The following is a 20,960-nucleotide window of genomic DNA, read 5'->3' on the forward strand; positions in this document are numbered from 1 at the left end:
AGGCACAGCCCGGCAGTGCTTTAATCCCAGCACTGGAGAGGCAGGTGGATCTCTACGTTTGAGGTTAGCCTGGTCTACAGAGCAAGTTCTCAGACAGCCAGGGCTACACAGAGAAACCCTGTCTCAAAAACAAAATCAAAAAAGACATTCTTTTTTCTTGGCATGGTTGCTCTCAAATTGGGATGGCAGGAAGACTGTTGGAGAGGTGGAAAGGGACAAGGGTGAAGGAGAGACAACAGAGAATAAGAGAAGATGATTTATATATATATAAATATAAAATGTCTCAATGAAAACTGTTACTTGGGCCAAGGAGATGAATCAGCAGGTGGAACATTGGCCAGCAAGCCTGAAACCTGAGTTCAATTTCTGGAATGCACATGGTCCAATAAGAGAACCAACTCCCACAAGTTGTCCTCTTATCTCTACACATATGCCAAGGCACAGACACATTCACAGGCACACACACACACACACACACACACACACACACAGAGAGAGAGAGAGAGAGAGAGAGAGAGAGAGAGGCACACACACTAAATAAATAAATAAACAAATAAATGTAATTTAAAGATTCATTTTGAAAATGACTTCTGAAAAAACTGAAAAAGCCAGTTGTATTGTTACATACCTGTAGCCCAGCACTCAGCAAAGATAAAAGGATCACTGTGACTTCAAGGCCAGAGATGGGTATGGTGGTGTAGACCTTTAGTAACAGCACTTTAATCCCAGAGACAGAGTGTCTTAGAGTTTTAATGCTATGAACAGACACCATGACCAAGGCAACTCTTATGAGGACAACATTTAATTGTGGCTGGCTTACAAGAGGTTCAGAGGTTCAGTCCATTATCATCAAGGTGGGAGCACGGCAGCATCTTGGCAGACATGATGCAGGAGGATCTGAGAGGTCTACATCTTGTTCCTAAAGCAAACAGGAGAAGACTGGCTTCCAGGCAGCTAGGACGAGAATCTTAAAGCCCTCAACCACAGTGTCAAGCCTACTCTGACAAGGCCACACCTACTCTAATAAGTCCACACCTACTCCAACAAGACCACACCTCCTAATAGTGCCACTCCCTGGGCCAGGCGTATTTAAAGCACAAGAGTCAAGCTGGATCTCTTGAGTTCAAAGGTAGCCTGATGTCCTTAGGAAGTTCCAGGCTAGCTAGGGCAACATATCAAGTCCCCGCCTCACAAAAGAAATGGAGGAGGGCTAGAGATATGGCTCAGTGGTTAAGAGCACTGGCTGCTCGTCGAGAGGACCAGGGTTCAATTCCCAGTATCCACATGGCATCTCACAACTGTCTGTAACTCCAGTTCCAGAGGATCTGACACCCTACAACCACAGATAAACATGCAAGCAAAACACCAATGCACACAAAATAAAAATAAAAAAAAGAAAGAAAGAAAAGGAGGGAGGGAGGGAAGAAGGACTAAACTACTACTCTGTACAATTAATATACACTGATTTTTAAAAATTATGATTTGACAATCTAAGCCCATACTTAAGTTATATGACCTCAAAAGGCTTCTCAAAGGCAAACATTTAATTATACCACCTGCTGCAGACAGAACCCAGACAACCTTCGCAGACAATGCCAGCTTACAGCTTTAAATCACCATCCTCAGCACAAAGTAAAAATCAGATGTATGGTAAACAAGGGACAGAAGGGGAGAGCCTGCTTCCTGCTTCCTTTTAGCTGTTCTACCAGTTAGCATCAATAAGCACCAACTGTAGGCCAAAAGAGACACAGGGGTTGTAACCAGGTATGTGACCTAGGCCAGCAGGTTGTTCTTCAGTGATAGGGTCCTGAGAGGACCAGGGACCAAAAGATAAGGAGACAAGTAAGTTTGGGACCCGAAGGTCTTGAACCTACCATGTTTTATACCACACAAGCTTATTAATGTACAACATTTTTTTTTTTTTGGTTTTTCAATAATGTACAACATCTTACATACATACTATTTCCAGGACAGAGTTGGGACAAGGTCAGCAGAAATTGTCATATAATGGGACCAATTCAGTGAAAGCTAACCAAACAATGCTGCACAAGAGGAACACTGGGTATTTCATGAACATTATAGACTGAGAGCAAAGCAACCATGGGACTGATAGCCACAGCTCCATATGGTAGAAAGAGTTGAGTTCTCCAGATCTGAAGCCACTGCTCCCCCAAGGCCCTGGATCCAGGTCATTACCAGCTCTGCTAAGCAGTGCCTGGTTTTAGAGAATGAACAGTGTTCTTTCTCTGTATATGGGGCCTCAGGGAAAAGCTCCCAAGGCCCTGGTCCCAGGTTACTACTGGCTCTGCCAAACATGTTACTACTGGCTTTGGATGTTCCTTCTCTATGGTAAGGCCACAGGAAAGCCTCCATTGATCAGTCTACCCCTCCAACAGGTATAACCTGCCACACAGTCCTCAAGAATTCCCAATATGTCGAGCAACCAACTCAGAGAAATACAACCACAGAAGGGAAGAGAGGAGAAGGGCAGAGAGGCGTCATATGACCAGAAACAGAGCCTAAGTGTGGGTGAGTAGAGACCATGGGGGGAGGGGGCTAGGAAGCAATCAAACAATGGAAAAGATGTGACCGAAGCTGCAGTCCTCTGTGCTGGGTGACGCCCCTGAAGACAGTGGCCACGAAAAGGTGTGGTCGGGTTTTTTTTTGTTTTTGTTTTTTAAATGCTGGCTCCTTCATGCTCTGCATAACATGAGCCACACTATGGAATTTTTTCCAAGTAAATAAATTGTTCTTTAATGATACTTTGTGTCTTTTTTGCATTTGCTTTTTTCTTGGTGCTGGGGATCAAACACAGGACCTCACACATGAGAGGCAAGTGTTCTATCCCCCAACATCATGCGAGTTATAAGCCCCAACACAGGCACTAATATTTGCAAGTATTAACATGGACATCTAGATAGTTACAAATGTTTCTCTCTTGTTGGGCTGAAAAACACTTGGTCATCTACCAGAAGTCACTTCCAAGCATCCTGTATCCATGTTTCTTTGAAGAAAATAGGAGCGAACTTTTGCAGAGAAGTCACTACAGTAGGGCCTGAGCCTGCTGTTCTTTAAAAGGGTCCTTAAGAGACAAACTTGCCATCATGAAAGAAAAGGAATGGTGGCAACAAATGATGCTGGGGGCGTAGGAATATAGGAACCCTTCCTTCTTCACTGTTGGCAGGAATGCCAGCTGGTGCAGCCACTATGGTAAGCAGTGGGGAGACTTCCCCACAAAAACACTAAAAACTAAAAACAAACGAACAAAACAAAACAAATCCCTCCAAAAAGAGGGGCTAGAGAAAATGCTCAGAAGTTATCACTGGTTGCTCTCCCAAAGGGCCAGGGTTCAATTGGAAGCATCCACATGGTGTTACAAACACTTGTAATTCCACTTCCAGACAACCCAAAACTCTTCTGGCCTCTGTGCACACCAGACATGCACATGGTGCACAGACACACACGCAGACAAAACACTCATATGCATAAAATAAAAACTGCTTTAAATACTACACATAGAAATACCACACACCCCAGCTATGCCTCCTGGGCATATACCTTACAGTCTCTCTCCTACCAGAGACACTTGTCTATCTTTACTGTTCTATTCACAACAGCTAGGAAATGAAATTTAGAGAATGTGTTAAGTGAGGAGACTTGGGTACAGAAAGACAGACACTGTGTGTTCTCTTTTACACATGGACTCTGGTTTCTCACTGTATATGTTTATTGGGAATGAGTGGAGTGTGGGTGAATACCAGGAAATACTAAAGGGGCCTGGGAGACGGCGAAGAAGAGGTGACGAGGGTAAAGGAACAAATATGGCAAGAAAGTTAAGGGAGATAAGGAAACTGCAGGGTTTAAACAGGAGAGGGTGCAGGGAGGCTTGGCCTAACTTACATATAAAAACCACAAGGAAATGTGTTACACTGTGGCAAATTAAAAAGTAAATAAAAGGCAATGTTGACTGTGAATGGCACTTGGGACAGTAGAATTCTCACTATCTGGTAAGACCATAAGGGTTTTTGTTTCCAGGGATTTTGAGACAGGTTTCTCAGTGTAGCCCTGGCTGACCTGGAACTCACTGTGTAGACCAGGCTGGCCTTAAACTCAGAGATGCACCTGCCTCTGCCTCCCAGTGATTAAAGATGAATTCCACCATGCCAATGGTGAGCTTTTGTAGCCACTAGTCTAGACTAGATACATAGATTTCTTCTGAGCTGGGCTGGGTTATCTGGTGGACAGGAATCTACATGACCGATCCCTAGAACCCGACTCCCTTAAGACTGAGTGTAAAGGGAGCTTCCCAGGTAGATATCAATCAGTTCACAGCTCCCTGCTGGGGAGTTGAGCACATTTTACATGACCAACGGGGAGAGGACTCTTAGAAACTGGGCCTGATTCCTCCAGACATGGCTCTGTGCACCTCCCTCCTTTTAATGTTCCTGGGTGACCTCTTACCGAACTAAATTACGGCCATGTTAAGTCCTGGGAGCTGTGGTGAATGAATCACCAAATCTGCAGGTGGCCTTGGGTCCCAGGAGAAATGAATTCAAGATTACAGATCTGGACCAAGATGATGGGCTAAGCGTATCCTTCTGTCTTTCAAGTGGCCTCACATTACCTAGAATAACAGAAGTATTATTTTTAAAACACTCAATCAATAATAAACCTAGAAAACAGGAAGCAGTGCCAGTGGCCAACTTAAACGCCTAAGGCATTCCGGCAATGTCAAGAGTCCTCAGAGCCAGACAATCTGGCAAACCACTAAGCCGCACTATGAGCTTGGGACAAGGCTGTCAGGCAGTGAAAACAATAGCAGCATCCAGGTTCCAAATATGTAGGAAGAGAGACAAGGATAGAATCCAGCCACCCAGTCACTAGGAAACAGCAGCTGGATGGCTAGGGGTGTTAGACCCTTCCCCCACAGCTTGAGTCACCACAGTCCAGCAAGCACTCTGAGCACGAGCCCACTCAACGGCATATGACAGTTCAGCAATCTTGAGAGGAGGCCCCAGCGAACAGAACAGACAAGGAAACAAGAGGCATCAAACTCAAAGACAAGAAGCTCTTGCCTGAATGCAGACATCTTGAGACTGCAATAGACTCTGGCAGTGGTGACAGGCACCAAGGCATGAAGAACAAGTTTCTACAGGAATGCAGATGGCAGCAGCCAACGTTCACAAGGGAAAGGGAGTCAGCGTGAGAGGAAGGCAAGGAGGGAAATGTCCAGACTGCGGCGTTCACAGCTTACAGCAGTTCCCAGAGTCACTACTGGAAATCTAAGTATTCTCTGTCATCACAGAACCAGGCGGTCACAAGAGTCCTGCTTCAGATACTTGTATAATGTTAGGGGAAACCAAGATAATTTATCTCCACAAGCACAGTTAGCAGCTGCTGAGAAATCTAAACTTGAGGGGAAAACCGGTTCAAACATACAAGAAAATGAGCAGAATGAAGAGGAACATGCTGATGAAAACTCAGTCTAAGTGTGTGTGTGTGTGTGTGTGTGTGTGTGTGTGTGATAGAGCAGGTTGAGTCACGAGCAAATGCATAGAGGGAGAGCAAGGGATCCCTGAGAAGCAACAGTACTGATATATAAACGCTCCCGTGAGCAGTATGACATCTGAAACAAAGACCCTTTGATAGTGTTTCAGAGGATCTCAGCATCTCTTAAAATCTGAACTGTTTGCAGCATAATAAACATATGGCTTCTCATCAGATGGAGAAAAACATCTCAAAGATGAGGCTACAGACACTAAGAATCACCACATTTTGCTTTGGAGGTTGCTGGGGGTTCATTTACTGTATTTCCCACAGGCCGGACACTACCACACACTACACCTCCCCAGCACATGCTCTTGGGTTTCTGCTCCATTTTTGTTGTGTCTGGTTGTGTAGCTACATATGTTTTGGGATTTTTGTTGTTGTTGTTGTTGTTTTTTTTTTTTTTTTTTTTTACTTTTGTTGCTGTCAGTTTGAATTTTGGAAATGGAAACATCTTTGTGGCTCATACCTGCCTTGAATTCCTGGGCTCAAGCACTGGAGGGAGACTAAGGGGACTCCCTCAGCCCCACCATCATCTGACCGTTCAGTGAAGTATGTCGTGGGTCCAAACGGCAGAGGACTCCCCACTGTCTCAGAGCTTTGGCTCAGCTCAGCTCAGCATATGCTGCTGACACAGACTACTTGACCTTCTGCCTTCCAGCACAGGTCACTGCTCTTCCAGGAGACTAAAGCCTACTTCCAGCCCCCACTTGGTGACTTACAACTATCTGTACTGCAGTTTCAGAGAAGCCACCATCTGCTTCTGGCCTCCATGGGTACCAAGTGTGCACATGGCACACAGACCTACATGCAGACAAAATACCCAGACACATAAAAATAAAACAAGAATAATGTTTAAAAAGTGAGGACTAGCAATAAAATGGCCTAATGGGTAAGAGTACCTACCATTATGCCTGGCCACCTAAGGACATAAATGGTAGGGGAGCGCTGACTCCTACAAGTTCTCCTCTGACCTTCTCATACAGTCACACAAATAAATAAAATGTTACAGTTTTTTTTTTTTAAGAATGGAAATAAAGAATCTGGTTGGCTAAGCCAGGGCTGTCTGGCATACCACTACCAATGAAAATGTCACTCTGTGCAAATTGATTATTATTTAGTAAATCCTGACACTGGGGAAAGACACGAGCATGCTCGTCTGTGTTTGTGAGCGCATGTCCACACCACAAGCGCTGTTGAACACTGTCAGCATTATACAGGAAGAGTAACTGGTATGAGGGGCCTTGCTTAGTGTGATGGGAAATAAAGACAGTGGGAGCAGTACTGGGACTATTGACACCAAGTGAATTCTACTCGCAGGACTCAATCAGGATCAACAGAAACCCATGTGTTCATCCAACAGAAGGCAGGAGCTAGATTACAGTAGCACTGTCTGCAATAAGCTAAAACCACAAACCACCCACATCGGTCACAGTAGAATGGCTATTTATTTTATGATGTACACACATGTGTAGTAGGCCTTTTTCCTCTATGCAAAATGTGCTCAACTCCCTGCCATATTAGAACAGAGAATAACTCAGCCTGGTAGCCATGACAACACCTGAGCAAAACACTACCGGGATAGCCAGCTCTACGGTGACAGTAATGGAGATCTTGACATTCTGTTTAGATGGAGGAAGGGAAGGTCATGGGTCCTCACTGGGGAGTCCACCTATTAACTCTTTCCTGCCCTTGAAGTGGAAGAGAAGTTGAAAGTGGGGATCCCGTAAACACCATCTGTGAAGCCACCAGCCATGATGGAGAGGAGCTTAGTGTGGTCCAGCTGCTTTGGGGTTCCCTACACTCCTGTAAGTAACTCCTCACTGTAAGTTACCCTAATAAACCCATTGGTTCCTCAAGGTAGACTCTGGTAGAATTGTGCTTTGGTCCATCGTTGGTCCCTACCAAGGGTGAACAGATGTCTCTCTAGGGAAATCAAACACAACGGGAACAAACCTACCTCATCCTCTCCAAAGAGCATGGAGGAATTTCACAAACGTAGTGTTGATGAGAAGCAGCCAGACACAGAAGGGCACAGACTGTGCTTCCATTAGCACAAAGCAGAATAGCAGGCAAAACTCAATATCTGTATTAGTAATGAATACAGAATGGCTATCCTTGGTGATGAGCTGCTCTAAAGGCCATGGGAGGAGAAGAACCCCCGTGGTAAAGACTTCCAAAGGCTCAGGCCTGAAGGTATAGGATGCTGGGTAGGGCTTCGCCCCTCCCCCAGTCATTGCCAGAGGATCTCAAGCAAGACTTCACCGTGTTTGTGTGAAAATATCCTGCCTTCCTGGGTCCCTATGGGCGAGATTTTAACCTTATCAACTGTAACCCTGTCAGGTGTCCCTCAGGAACCACGTGATGACAGGACAGTCACTTCAAACCCTCCAAAATCCGAGGCAAGACAAAACACTGATCTGGGTTCTCTCCTCCCTGAAGCCACACCCACACCTGGGCGTGTCTTACGTTCCTTGATTTCTCAAGCCAAGGTCTATGTTAAAATACATTTAACAAAATATCCAAACCTGGCCCTGAAATTATTTCTCGGTATCAGAGTCATGAATGTTGGTTTGGACCTGTCTGTGGGCTGCTGAGGTGCAGTAGGTAGTTGTGCGTCCTTTACCTCAAAATGATGGTGGAATGAGGAAGATTCTCGAGCATAGGAAAAGCTGTTTCTTATGTCGAGGGCTGGTTGTGGTTATTAAAATTCATTGAACTACACATTTATAGCTTGCATACCTTTATGCTCGCATCGCAATGAGCAGTTGCCACAAATTATATGGGTGCCTATCCATATATAGAGTAGAAGAATATATTTAACTTTCCAGTCTTGAGTTCAATAAAAAATGGAGTAAAAATTCAATCCAGCCAGGCGTAGTGATGCATGTACTTTAATCCCAGTACTTATGGATCTCTGTGATTCTATGGCATAGTGAGACCCGTCTCAGAAAACAAAACAAAAACAAACAAAAAACCTCAAGCAAAAGGTAGGCGGGGAAAAGAAGGGGGCGGAGACTAGAAACAAGAATAAGCAACAGAACAGAATAAGACAGTAAGTACCAAAATATCAATAGTCAAAATAAATATTGGTGGGTTAAAGCAGAGGCCAGTGAGGACGCTGAAGGCACCTGACACTAAGCCTGCTGACCTGAGTCACATCCCTAGGACCTTTCATGGTGGAGGCAGGCAACTGAGTGTGACTAGCTGTCCTCTCATTCACACTCTCTCTCTCTGTCTCTCTGTCTCTGTCTGTCTGTCTGTCTGTCTGTCTCTCACTCACACACACACACACAGGTAGTTCTCAACCTTCGGAATGCTGTGACTCTGATATAGTTCCTTCTTCTGTGGTGACTCCCACTTATAAAATTACTTTGTTGCTACTTCACAGCTGTAATTTTGCTACTGTTATGAATTATAATATAAATATACACACACAAGAAATCAATAAAATGTAACACAAAAGCTGCCTATTTAAAGATAAAAAATATGTATCTGTATCAGGAGAGAGGGAGGTTAATGGGAATGTGAAAGGGACAAACTTTATGGATAATTGTACAGTGAATTCCCAAAAGCTTTAAACAAAGTTCGTTTATAAGCTAGTAATTCCAATGTCTATATATATTCATTTCTCAAAGGAATGGAAAACATTATTGAAGAGATGTGTGTGCAAAATAGTCACCCACAGTAACTAAACTGTGAGAGCAACATGTGCCCACTGACAAAAGGTTCGAACAATAGGTAAGCACTGCGTGGCCCACTCAGAGGGTGGAACATTACTCAGACTTCAAAAGGAAAGGAACTGGGACAGACACACAGTACACATGGAATCTTTAGGAAACCATGCTAAATAAACAAACAAACCAACCTACCTACCTAAATAAAACAACCTTGTGCCTAAAAACCAGGTATCATATAAAATACCACATGAAGTACCTAAAACCCAGTCCTAGAGACAGAGAGTAACAGCCATGGGGGAGAAGGGCGGGGCAATGTGCATCCAGTTTCAGTTCTCAAGATGGGTGGCTCTGGAGATTGGTTAGGCAACAATAGTAATAAACACTAGCAAAGCAGCTGACTTTCAAAGATAGTACCTAATATAGACTATAGACTGGCCATGGTGATCCACACCTTTAATCCTAGCATTTAGAAGGCAGAGGCAGGCCAATCTCAAAAAAAAAAAAAAAAAAAAAAAAAAAAAAAAAAAAAAGCCTGCTCTACAAAGCGAGATCCAGGACAGCCAGGGCTACACTGAGAAACCCTGTCTTGAAAAAACAAGTGCCCAATATATTAAAGGTCACAAAACTCCTGGTTCACTACACTACAAAATGACATCTTTTTACCTCTACTTTCCTTCAGTAATATGGCAGGCTAGATCCTCAAATCTCCCAGCTACAAAAATGCTAACACACACACACACACACACACACATACCTCCAAAATTAGTTTAATAAAGAAACATGGGGAAAGCCAAATCCAAAAATGGAGACAAAATAAAGATATTCTCAGGTATTATCAACAGTTTATCATGACTGAATGAGATTTTTTTAAAAGTGTACTTAACAGAGAAGGAAAGTGTTCTCCAGAAGACAGCGTGTGACAGAAAACAGGAGGAGAGTGACAGACAGGTAGGTAGGTCAGCCTGCTAACTGTGATGATCACCATCTTACAAGACCACAGCCTCAGCAACAGTGCCTAACCCAGGGGCTAAAGTAAAACTACAGCTCAGACCACAGGGCAAAACTGGATTTCTTGGACCTGCTTAGCACAAGGGCCAAGCAATTAAATAAAGGATTCATGCTTTCAATTCAAAAGGACTGGAGCGTGGACACAATAAATTCAAATAAGTAGAAAGAATCAAAGCTTAATAACAGAAGTTAGGAACATAGGAAGATACCAATCAATAGCATTAATCATTAAGTCCAAAAACTGATTCTTTGGAAGGATCCAAGAAAGAGGCAATCGTAAGTAAGCCTGACCAATTAAAAAAAAGGTGGGTGTGGTCAAAGGACATTATATACAGGTAAGAAAGTGCATGGAAACCATTATTTTGTACAATTATTACATACTAAGAAGAAGACAAAAAGAAGCCACAAAGTGTTAGTGTGAATAAGAATAACTCATAAACGCGTGAATTTATCTTTTGAAAGAGAGTACATACCATGTGCTAACATAGTCTGGTTATCAATAATGTTAATGGTTCCTGAGACAATAATGGGTATTAAGATGACCAGAGCGATGGGCCAGCTTGAACAAATCAGTGGTCACGGCACACGTGAGAAGGCTGTTGAGTGCTGCTCTCAGTTCCTAAAACGTGCCAGCAACAGCCTGGGCAGTCTGTGGGCAGGTTCTGCCAGACTTCAAGGAACAGCTCATTCTTCTGCCCAAAGCACAGAAAATGATAGGAAGTTCCCAGCAGGATCACTATGAACAGCACAAGTCTAATTACAGGGAGGAGGAAAACTTCACAGCAAAGCCACATACCACTAAAGAAAATGTCAGTGTTTGGATCCACCGAACAAGCCACACATGCGTTTTAGGTGAGATTTTTGTTCTTGGGGTTGGGACTGGGTTTTTCTGTTTGTCTTCAGTTGTTGTTGTCTTCTTGTTAATGTTCGTTGGAGACAGGTAGCACAGGCTAGCCTCAAAATCATCCTCTTCCCTCAGCCTAGAGTGCTGGAATTACAGTCATGAGCTACTATATATAGCTCCAAAAAAATTCACTTTCAAGTATTATAGGATTTTAGTGAGAAAATCCAGCAAAATAATAATGTGCTAGGGATTTAAAGAAGGAAACCTATGTTACCTGGTCCTATCAATGTGTGCTGTAAAAAATCATGGGGGAGGGGAACCCACAGCCTTCCCTGACTTTTAAAGTCTAAGAAATCAAGTATGAATAGAAGAAAAACATTTAACACAACAGAGTCCAGTTACAGAAAAGACAGTGTGTGTGTGTGGGGGGGGGTACATTTTCCTAAAACCTAACAAGACAAAAATGTCCTATGGTTCTTCATACCAAACAATAAAATTATCTACCTAGTACGTCCACAAATCAGCTTTAAAACTACCACTAAAACTGATGCGGGCTTCAGAAGGAGCTGCAGAGTTGGCTCTAAAAATGCTTTCTTTGGCTAAGTGTGGTGGCTCACTCCTAAAATTCCCAGTGCTCAGAGGGTGGAAGGAAGAGGGTCCAGCCAGGCCAGCCAGAACTGCCTAGGGAGACATTATCTCAAAAAGACAAACAAAATGACTGTGGGTGTGGTGGCTCGTCAGAGATAGTTAACAAGACCCAGTCTCAAAATAATCAATAAGCAAACTTGATGGCTTTGAGTTAATCATGCAAAGCTATTTTCCTTAGACTAGGTTATTAGGATTAACAACCCTCGGTCTCCACCCTCCAACTCTATCTTAAACGTTGATATAGCACCGTGTTTGAAACTGGATAACCAAATCGTATAAAACCAAAAACTGATCAGAAGGGTTCGGTCGTGACTTCACTCAAAAACACTTTATCTCTTGCCTCCAGTCACCGCAGTTACTAAGGGATACCCATGTCAACCAGTTCGACATAATTCATCCGATAGAGGGCAAGGAAGAGCACCTTCAATGGGATTTTTTTCCCCAAAGCGTATACTGCTTATTATATAAACTTGCGTGCTGGCGTATGAAGCTCCCACAAAAATCAAACTAAGATATTCAGAGTCAAACTTGTTTAAAAAACAAAAAAAGCACGTAAAACTAATTTTGTTCCAAGGGCATTAAGGAAAAGAGAACGGCACTGTTGCGCTCACGGTAGCCTGCGCACCGCGGGGACACGCACCAGCATCCACACAGTTCCCAGTGCTCCTAGGCATCCTGGAAACCCTCAGCCCGAGCCCTAGGTGATCCCCTGGGCAGGACAAGGACACGCAGCAGCTCTGTGGACGAACACTCAGGGGCACCCCAGTCCTGCCGAAGCGCACGCACCTGTCCCGGGGACTGGGGTTCCCCAGGGTCACAGCCGGCCGAGCCACCTGGCCCCCTCGCAAGGCTGCTGCGCCAAACCCGCGGACGGAGGGGAGGATCGGCCACCTGCCGCCCCCACCTGCAGCGCGGTCTCTGCGCTGCCCGCTGCCTGGGAACCCAGGACCGCAGCGCGTCTTTCCAGAAGGGCACCCCACGTCCCCGAGCCAGGACTCCTGCATCCCGTCTTGTTCGCCAGACCTGAGATAAGGCAGCTGAGAAACAGAGGACCAAGCAGCCGTACCTCAACTCACCTGCGGTGGTTCTCTCGCACCGGACTACCGCGCCGCCGCAGCCCGCAGCTACCGCGGCTTTCCAAGCTCACGGATGCTCTGGGGAATGTCCTAGAGATCCCGCTGGCACCTTCCCGCTGACCACGTCCAGGGGGCGCCCGCGCGCCAGTGCGGGGCTTTCTGGGAGATGTAGTCCTAGAGCCTCCGTTCTCATCTAGCGGTTTCTTTCAGGAGGTTTCCCTTGTGTTCTCACCCGCTCAAACTCCATTGATGGCCAATCGATGATGGAGCATCTCACCTGGGAAGAAAGAGAGTTCCTCTCGGCACTTTAGACTATTGTTCTATTGGGGGAGGGTGCCAAGGGGATGTCAAGATAGGGTCTCTCCATGTAGTTTTTTGCCTGTCCTGTCCTGTCCTCAAACTCACGTTATAGACCAGGCTGGCCTGGAATTCAGAGAGACTCACTTGCTTCTGCCTTCCGAGTGCTGGGATTAAAGGCTCACCACCACCCAGTCTTTCGATCTCTAGTTCTCTCTCTCTCTCTCTCTCTCTCTCTCTCTCTCTCTCTCTCTCTCTCTCTCTCTTTCCCTTTTCTTTGTTCCCCTCTTTTCTTCCCACTGCCCCTCCCCCCCCCCTCTCTCTCTCTCACACACACACACACACACTTTACCCTCGATTCAGGATTTCTCAGTGTAGCCATGGCTGTCCTGGAACTTGCACTGCAGACCAAGCTGGCCTCGAACTCACAGGGATCCTCCTGCCTCTGCCTCCCAAATGCTGGGATTAAAGGCAAGTGTCAGCACTGCCTGGCCTTCCTCCCTCGATGTGTCATGTGTGTCCCGGTGTATCAGCTGTGTACTTGGTGACCTTCTGCGAAGATCGGAAGACCCATGTTAGGTCAAGGGTATTCGAGTAGCTGAGCTCCCCTGCTAGTCTCCAAATAAGCTCTCAGACCATTGTTCTCAAAGTGAGAATTTCAGACCAATGCCCTCAACATTGTATGGGAGCTTGCTTAAAGTGCAAGAGTCTACATCCTACAGAGAATATTAGGTTTTGATTTGGGTCATTTTCTGTGGTGCTGGGGATGAAAACCAGAACCTCATACATGATAAATATGCGTTCTACAAGGGACCTACACTCACAACACAATTTGGTTTTACTATATTCAAAAAAGAAAAACACCCTCTGTAAAGGTAGGATCCAGCAACTTGTACTTTTATATATAAATTCTTGACATAATTTTGAAATAGATTCAAGTTTGAGAACTTAACTAGGTTTCCCTTGTTCCCCTCAAATAACTCCATGACTCATTTGACATTGGTTATCTACACACACATACACACTTCTGTGGGTACACTGCAGGAACCATTTATGTTCCAGCTGAGACCTCCCCTCACTTTAGTCCTCCTTCCCCAACATCTCTAGGACACCTCTGAGGCCCTGGAATTGAACAAAGTCAAAACCACACAGGGGTGTCCTTTCTCTCCACCTGGTTCTCCCTCCCCTGGGGTTGGACATTTTGTCCAGGGACTAAAGAACACATTCTATATTTATTAACATAAAAGTCAAGTCATGTACGACTGTTAAATATGCATGAACAGAATGACAGGATCATGAGTCATGTCTGAGGTAGTGGGGAGGGGAAGAGCGGCCCTGGTAATGGAGGTAGGAAGACTGTTGAGGGAGGGTTTGTGTGTTGGGCTGGCCTTTGTGGGTGTTTTGCTTTGTTTTCATGATGGGAGAAACTTCAGCATGCTAAAATATTTATGGAAAGAATACCACTGAAGGGCAGTCAGGAAAAGTTAACTCTGTGTGACTGCTCAGTCGACTGTATGTGGATAAAAGGGAAAGGAGAAGAATCCTGTCCAGGATGGAAGCAGCCCCACCCCACCCCATACAGCGAGATGAGGGAAGCATAGAAGGAGGAGGATGAAGGTTTCCTTTAGTACAGTGAAGAAAGTCAATGGGGTTTTCTCTGGAAAAAAAGAAAGGATGTGATTCACATGAATGAGCAAGAGGCCATCTGTGTGCATGTGCATGTGTGTGTGTGTGTGTGTGCACGCATATGTGTATGTGTGTGCATGTGTGTGTGAGTGTGCGTGTGTGCATGTGTGTGCATGTGTACATGTGTGCGTGTGTGTGTGTGCATATGTGTATGTGTGTGCATGTGTGTGTGAGTGTGCGTGTGTGCATGTGTGTGCATGTGTACATGTGTGCATGCGTGTGTGTGTGTGTGTGTGTGTGTGTGTGTGTGTGTGTGTGTGTGGGCATGCATGTGTATGTGTGTGTGTGTGTGTAGTGTTGGTAGTTGCCAGGTCAGGCAGTGAGAATGGCGGATGCTCTGGACTGGATAGCTATGTCCCTGTTTGGATGTTGCAACACAATCCCCAATGATGTTCAGTGTTCCCAAGTGGAGCCTTTAGTGGGTAAAGAGGCAGAGACTTCAGGAAATGGATAAATACCCTCAAAAATAGAGTTCCCTTGTACATCTCCCCGTGTGAAGACATAGAAGTTCCTATCAATTAATCAGGAAGTGAACTTTCACCAGACATCAAGTCAGCCTCAGCCTTAAACACCTGGAGGCCCATGAAAATCCACCTCCATAATCTAAGCCACCCTGTCGTCGACGGTCTCTTCTTACACAGCACCCAGATAGACAGTGAGGTGGGTGGTAAGCATGGAGTAATGTCAGGTCCATCACCCGCCCGTCTGTGAGTTAGAGCATACCTAGGCTGTCCTGGAGAGAGAAATACAATGGCAACCACAGTGATGGCTGTCTTCAGTTTACTAAGAAGTAAGCAGGCATTCGGGGGATGGCTCACCGGCCACAAAAGCATGAGGAACTGGATTTGAACCCCCAGAGCCCATGGAAGGCCAGATGTGGTATGCATCTTTAATCCCAGATTGATGGAGATTGAAAGTAGAGATGGAGAACCCCAGAAGCTAGGGTCAGGGAGTCTGGTGTACACATGGCAAGCGATAAAGAGATCCTGTCTCAAACAATGTGGAAGACAAGGACTAACCTGAGGTTATCCTCTGACTTACCACATGCCACGCTGTGATGCACTCCTGTCAACACTTACACACATGCACGCGAACACACACACACACAAGGAGAGGGGTTTTTATTGGATATTTTATTTATTTACATTTCAAATGTTATCCCCTTTCCCTATTCCCCCCCCCACTCAGAAATCCTCTATCCCATCCTCCTTTCTCCTGCTTCTATGATGGTATATGCCCACCCACCCATCCAGTCCTCCCTCCCCACCCTCAAATTCCCCTACACTGGGGCATCGAGCCTTCATGGGACCAAGGGCCTCTTCTCACATCGATGTTCGACTAGGCCATCCTCCACTACATATACAGCTGGAGCCATAGGTCCCTCCATGTGTACTCCTTGGTTGGTGGTTTAGACCCTGGGAGCTCTGGTTGGTTGATATTGTTCTTTCTATGGGGTTGCAAACCCCTTCAGCTCCTTCAGTTCTCTCTCTAGCTCCTCCATTGGGGACCCGTGATCAGTTCAGTGGTTGGCTGTGAGCATCCGACTCTGTATATGTCAGGCTCTGGCAGAACTTCAGGAGAGAGTATTTTTGATTTGGTTTAGCTTAGTTCAGTTTGATGGGGTTGTTTTTGATTTTTAACCCTGGCTGTCCTCGAACTTGCTACTTAGAACAGACTGTCCTCAAGCCCTTGAATTCACAGAGACAGGGCTGCCTCTGCCTTCTGAGTACTGGGGTCAAAGGCCATGCACTACTACGCCCAACACACACAAAACTTTTAAATGAAAGTAAAATAAACAGGAAAGGGAGAGTGTGGTAAAATTGATGCCTCAAAGAAGCAGAACTTTGGCAAGAGTGTGGGAGAGACATGGCCAGTCTTTGGGAAGCCGTGAGCTCAGATGTTACTGGACCCACACGAGGAACTGAAGCTTGGCCTGCATTTAGTGAGGTTTGGACCTGAAGAAACTAAAGGAAAGTTCAAAGGTTGACAAAGGTCAGTTTACTTGACTTTATGCAAATGCCCTTGAAAACTGGGAAGAAAGGGATAACTTGGGGAGTTGCTTGTTCTGTGTGTACGTATATGTGTGTGCATGATTATGTGTGAAGTGCACATATGTGTGCAGGTATGCATTTTTGTGTGTGTCTACATTTGAAGCCCAGCGGACCTCAGGTGTTTCTCGGGTGCCAACCATCTTTCTTTTGGCAGGTGTGTCACTGGCCTGACACTTGACATGTAGGCCAGGCTGGTTGGCAGCAAGCCTCAAGGAGCAGCCTGTCTCTCCCTTCCCAGTACTGGGATCATAGGTTCCACCTCCCCTGACTGCTTTCTCATGGGTTCTAGGGAAGGCGCTCAGGTCTGTGCCTGCAAGGCAAGAGCTTTTTAAACTGAGCTGGATCCCCACTCCTGTCCGTATGCTTTGCTTGAAAGAAAACATGGTCTATCAAAATCAGTTCTTGGAGTTTTGTCTTGGGGTTTTTGGTTTTGCTTTGTTTATTTATATTTTCAGTATGCACGTGTGTAGGTGTGAATGTGGTGCACATGCATGTGGAGGTAAGAAAACTTATAGGAGTCAGTTCTTAAGTACTTTGAGAAAAGGTGTGCACCACATACACACACACACACACACACACACACACACACGCGCGCGCGCGCGCGCGCGCGCGCGTGCGCATATACACATCTGATCTCATAGTTTATTTTCCATACACATTTAAGCACAGAAAAGCCTTGGGGGAAAGTCTCCATGTGACAATTATCACACACACAAAAAAAAAAAACCTTCAGGGCTGGCTGCACCTAAACTCCCTTCCCAGCTAGCAAAGCACCTGTGCCTCTTACATTCAGAATGAGTTCCACTGACTGATAAATGGTGCTCACGGCAAAAGCCCAGGAAGAGAGAGCCTACAGTCACCTTGTAATAAGTGAAGGGGCCTCAGAGCCGGCACAGAACATCCCCAGACACCAAGTTCTCAGCACGAAGGAGATTCTATTACCCAGGAGGGACAAACAGGGTGGGGATGGACTGGCGCCTCTGGACCAGGCAAAGATGACAGCAGGTGTCTCTGCAGGAACGGTTTTTTAAGGAGAAAGGGAGGGTGGGTCTGTGCTAGGATGAGTTGGTGAGTCTTGACTGGGCATAATAACCGGTGTGATCAAATAATGAATTTTGGCTTCTGGACCTTGGTGTTTAGTCAGGCATAAGGAAGTAGTCAAACAAGAGGGTGGACCTTGGGGGCTAGCCTCAGAAATGTACCCTAAAGGCTTAACAAGGGAGAGGGAAAGAGAGGACAAGACCTGGCAGCTCCGAGTTTGCCATGCTGGGGCCTACGAGAGCCCTTTAATAAGCACGCAGACAGATTCTAGTGAAGAAGGATGCACACAGGACCTCTCTCATAAGGTCGGGCTCTACTCACTGGGAGACAAAGCTCAGGACTCGGGCCCAGACGATGCTCAGGATTTTGGCAGATTCAGGTGGAGGCTGTCTCCATACACTAGCACAAGATCACCAGGGTTTTAGACACGCCCACTCCAGCCTTCCGGTGATCAGGTATCTTTTCCTTCTCTTGAAGAAAATAGGCCCGTATGTTTAACAAGTCCACTTTCTCCAGTGATCTCTCTAAGCTGTGCCTCCTGCTTGACACAGTCCTCCAAAGTATGACATAATCCAGCCCAGTTTCGCCAGTGTCTTTTGATCCTTCCGCAATTCTCTGGTGTTCTTTCGCCTTTCTCCCTACCCTGTGCCCTCCTGCCATGCCCTCTGGCCTTACCTACACTCCCCTGCATAATAATTTGTCAGTTGCATTCTTAAAGCCTTTCGTGTCCTTAGTTATATTTTGAACATCTGATGTCACGTCTGTGCGCCCCCACCCTGTCCCCCTGGAGTTCTGCTTTGTAAATGACCACACAGTTGCTTCACCTATTTGCATGCTTGTATTCAGGCAGACTGCCCTTTGTCATTACCTGCAGCCTTTCCACTTCCTGCCTGAATTTAGTCTCCTTCTTCCCTCAGACAAGCCGGCTGAGCTCTGAGGTCACCGACCCTCGGCATTTACTGCCTCCCTTCTGTTGCTATGTTTCTGGTTGGTTTGTCTGATGCTTCCCCGCCAGTAATTTCCTCACGATAAGTGTTCGAAAGAAAATTCCTTTCTGTTTTGTCTGCGATGTACTTCAGTGAGCATCACCGTCCTTGGTGAAACTTTTTGTATGGCTGAAGTATCGCCATACAAAGCAAAGGCTCTGGGCAGTCAACTCTAGCCCCGCCCACGCCCACGCCCCACACCTCCAAATCAAAATAAGCAGCAATGAAAGCACAACCAGGGCCAGGCGATGGTGGCGCACTCATTTAATCCAGCAGAGGCAGGAGGATCTCTGAGTTCGAGGCCAGCCTGGTTTATAGAGCAAGTTCCAGGACAGCCAGGACTACACAGAGAAATCCTGTCTCACAAAACAAAACAAGCAAAAGCACTACTTGGACAGCAAGATAGCTCAGCAGTAAACGCTTTCAGACACATAGCAGCAGCAGCAGCAACAACAACAACAATAAAAATAGCAATAATAATAATTTTTAAAGGCACTCCAGGATTGAGGCACTCCACTGTTGAGGCTAGTGACAAAGACCGTACCTGAATTGTTGCAAGCACGCTGTAGGCCTTATGTTTCTAATGATTGTAGTAGTGAGACCATCCCTCTCTTTATACTTTTGGGGCTCTACGTTGTGACATCTGCATCGTCAAAGGGTTGTGCCACCCCGAAGTTTGTAATGCATGATGCAAAATTAAGTTCCAAACCGTGGCCCGTGTTGCTAGAGCGCCCTCTCGTGGTAGCGGTAGGGCCTCGCCTCTTGCTTACCTGCAAGGCCCTGGGGAGGGAGGGGCCTTTGCTTTTGATGAGTCTGTTCATGGGAGTCAGCTTTCTACTACTGTACCGAGTACCTGACAGAATCAACTTATAAAGAAAAGAGTTGATTTCGCTCACGGCTTTGAGAGTTTCTGTCCATTGGCCTTCCTGCCGCCGTCTGAATAAAAGGGCAAAATGCTCATCAAATGTTCAGAAAGCAAAAGAAGAAAGGAACAGGCTGGTACACCATGTCTCCTTCAACGGGCATGTTCTCAAAGACCCGAATGCTTTCCAGAGACCCCATCCCTCACAGGTTCCAGCACCTTCCAATCGCGAGGCCGGGGACCTTCCAGTGCCAAGCCGAGACCAAGCGTGTAACACATGTACCCGAAGGCACTTTAGATTAAATACCATTTTGAACCCTCACAAATGGCTCTCATGTCATTCAGATAAATTCTTTGTATGCTTCAGAGTACCGGAGTTTATAAACGTTTTTTTATTTGTTTATTATTAAATTTATAGTTTTATTATTTATAACAACCAAAAACACTTGGTAAGTGCCCTGGAATTCGTTTGCACAATGGAAATTTAAAGCCTTCTCTAACCAGTGTTAAATTGCTTAATTCTTGTATAACACAGGTGTCTTGGTTAGTTTTGTGTCAGGTTGACATGAGCTAGAGACATATTAGAAGAGAGACTTTCAGTTGAGATTAGGCAAGTCTGTGGGGAATTTCCTTGATTACGATTTATGAGGCAGTATATATACATATATGAATCACTGAAGACCACATTAAGATCTCTGTCCACGTTAAGAACTTCTGTCCACAGAGGAATGAACTAAAATCTCATAATAGTAACATAATCGTAATGATATTCAATTAAAAATAAACTTAAATCAAAGATGGCTCAAAAATTACCTATTTGCAAAACATATATGCAATAAATTATGTAACGTATTATATAATATATTATGTAATATTTATTATGTAATATAGACACACACACATATATATGTGTATATATATATATATATACATAAATATATAAATATATACACTCTCGTTGTCATCATTAGTTTTTAAAAGGACCAGGAAGCTGGATACATTGGCATATAGCTATACCCATAACACTCTAGAGAAGCAAAGGCAGGAGGATTGCCACGAGTAGAAGACCAGCCTGGTGTACAGTGAAAGGCTCTGTCTCAAAGCACAAACAAATAAAACAACAGGAACAACAAAGAGAACAAACAAATAGACACCCACCTCCCCCATTCCCATTCCACCCTCCCAAAACTCAAGCCTAGCAGGTCCGAATTAGAGTTAGGACTTTGCTGCCACC

The 20,960-nt window shown here is 45.3% G+C and overlaps 1 protein-coding gene across 7 annotated transcripts in view; it reads right to left on the minus strand.

Annotated features, from left to right (window-relative positions):
- The window catches only part of Specc1 (sperm antigen with calponin homology and coiled-coil domains 1), a 271,073-nt gene extending 258,158 nt beyond the window's left edge, over positions 1–12,915 (minus strand). For 3 of the 7 annotated variants that reach the window (XM_052196809.1, XM_052196814.1, XM_052196816.1), the window contains exon 1: positions 12,804–12,915. The gene's annotated coding sequence lies outside the window, so the exon portion shown is untranslated. Of the gene's footprint in view, positions 1–628; positions 795–12,793 lie in introns of those variants that run through there. The other 4 variants (XM_052196813.1, XM_052196811.1, XM_052196810.1 and 1 more) reach the window with 3 other exon arrangements.
- Between the last annotated feature and the right edge of the window lie 8,045 nt (positions 12,916–20,960).

The sequence above is a fragment of the Apodemus sylvaticus genome, chromosome 10 (genome assembly GCF_947179515.1).
Source record: "Apodemus sylvaticus chromosome 10, mApoSyl1.1, whole genome shotgun sequence".
Taxonomy (NCBI): domain Eukaryota; kingdom Metazoa; phylum Chordata; class Mammalia; order Rodentia; family Muridae; genus Apodemus; species Apodemus sylvaticus.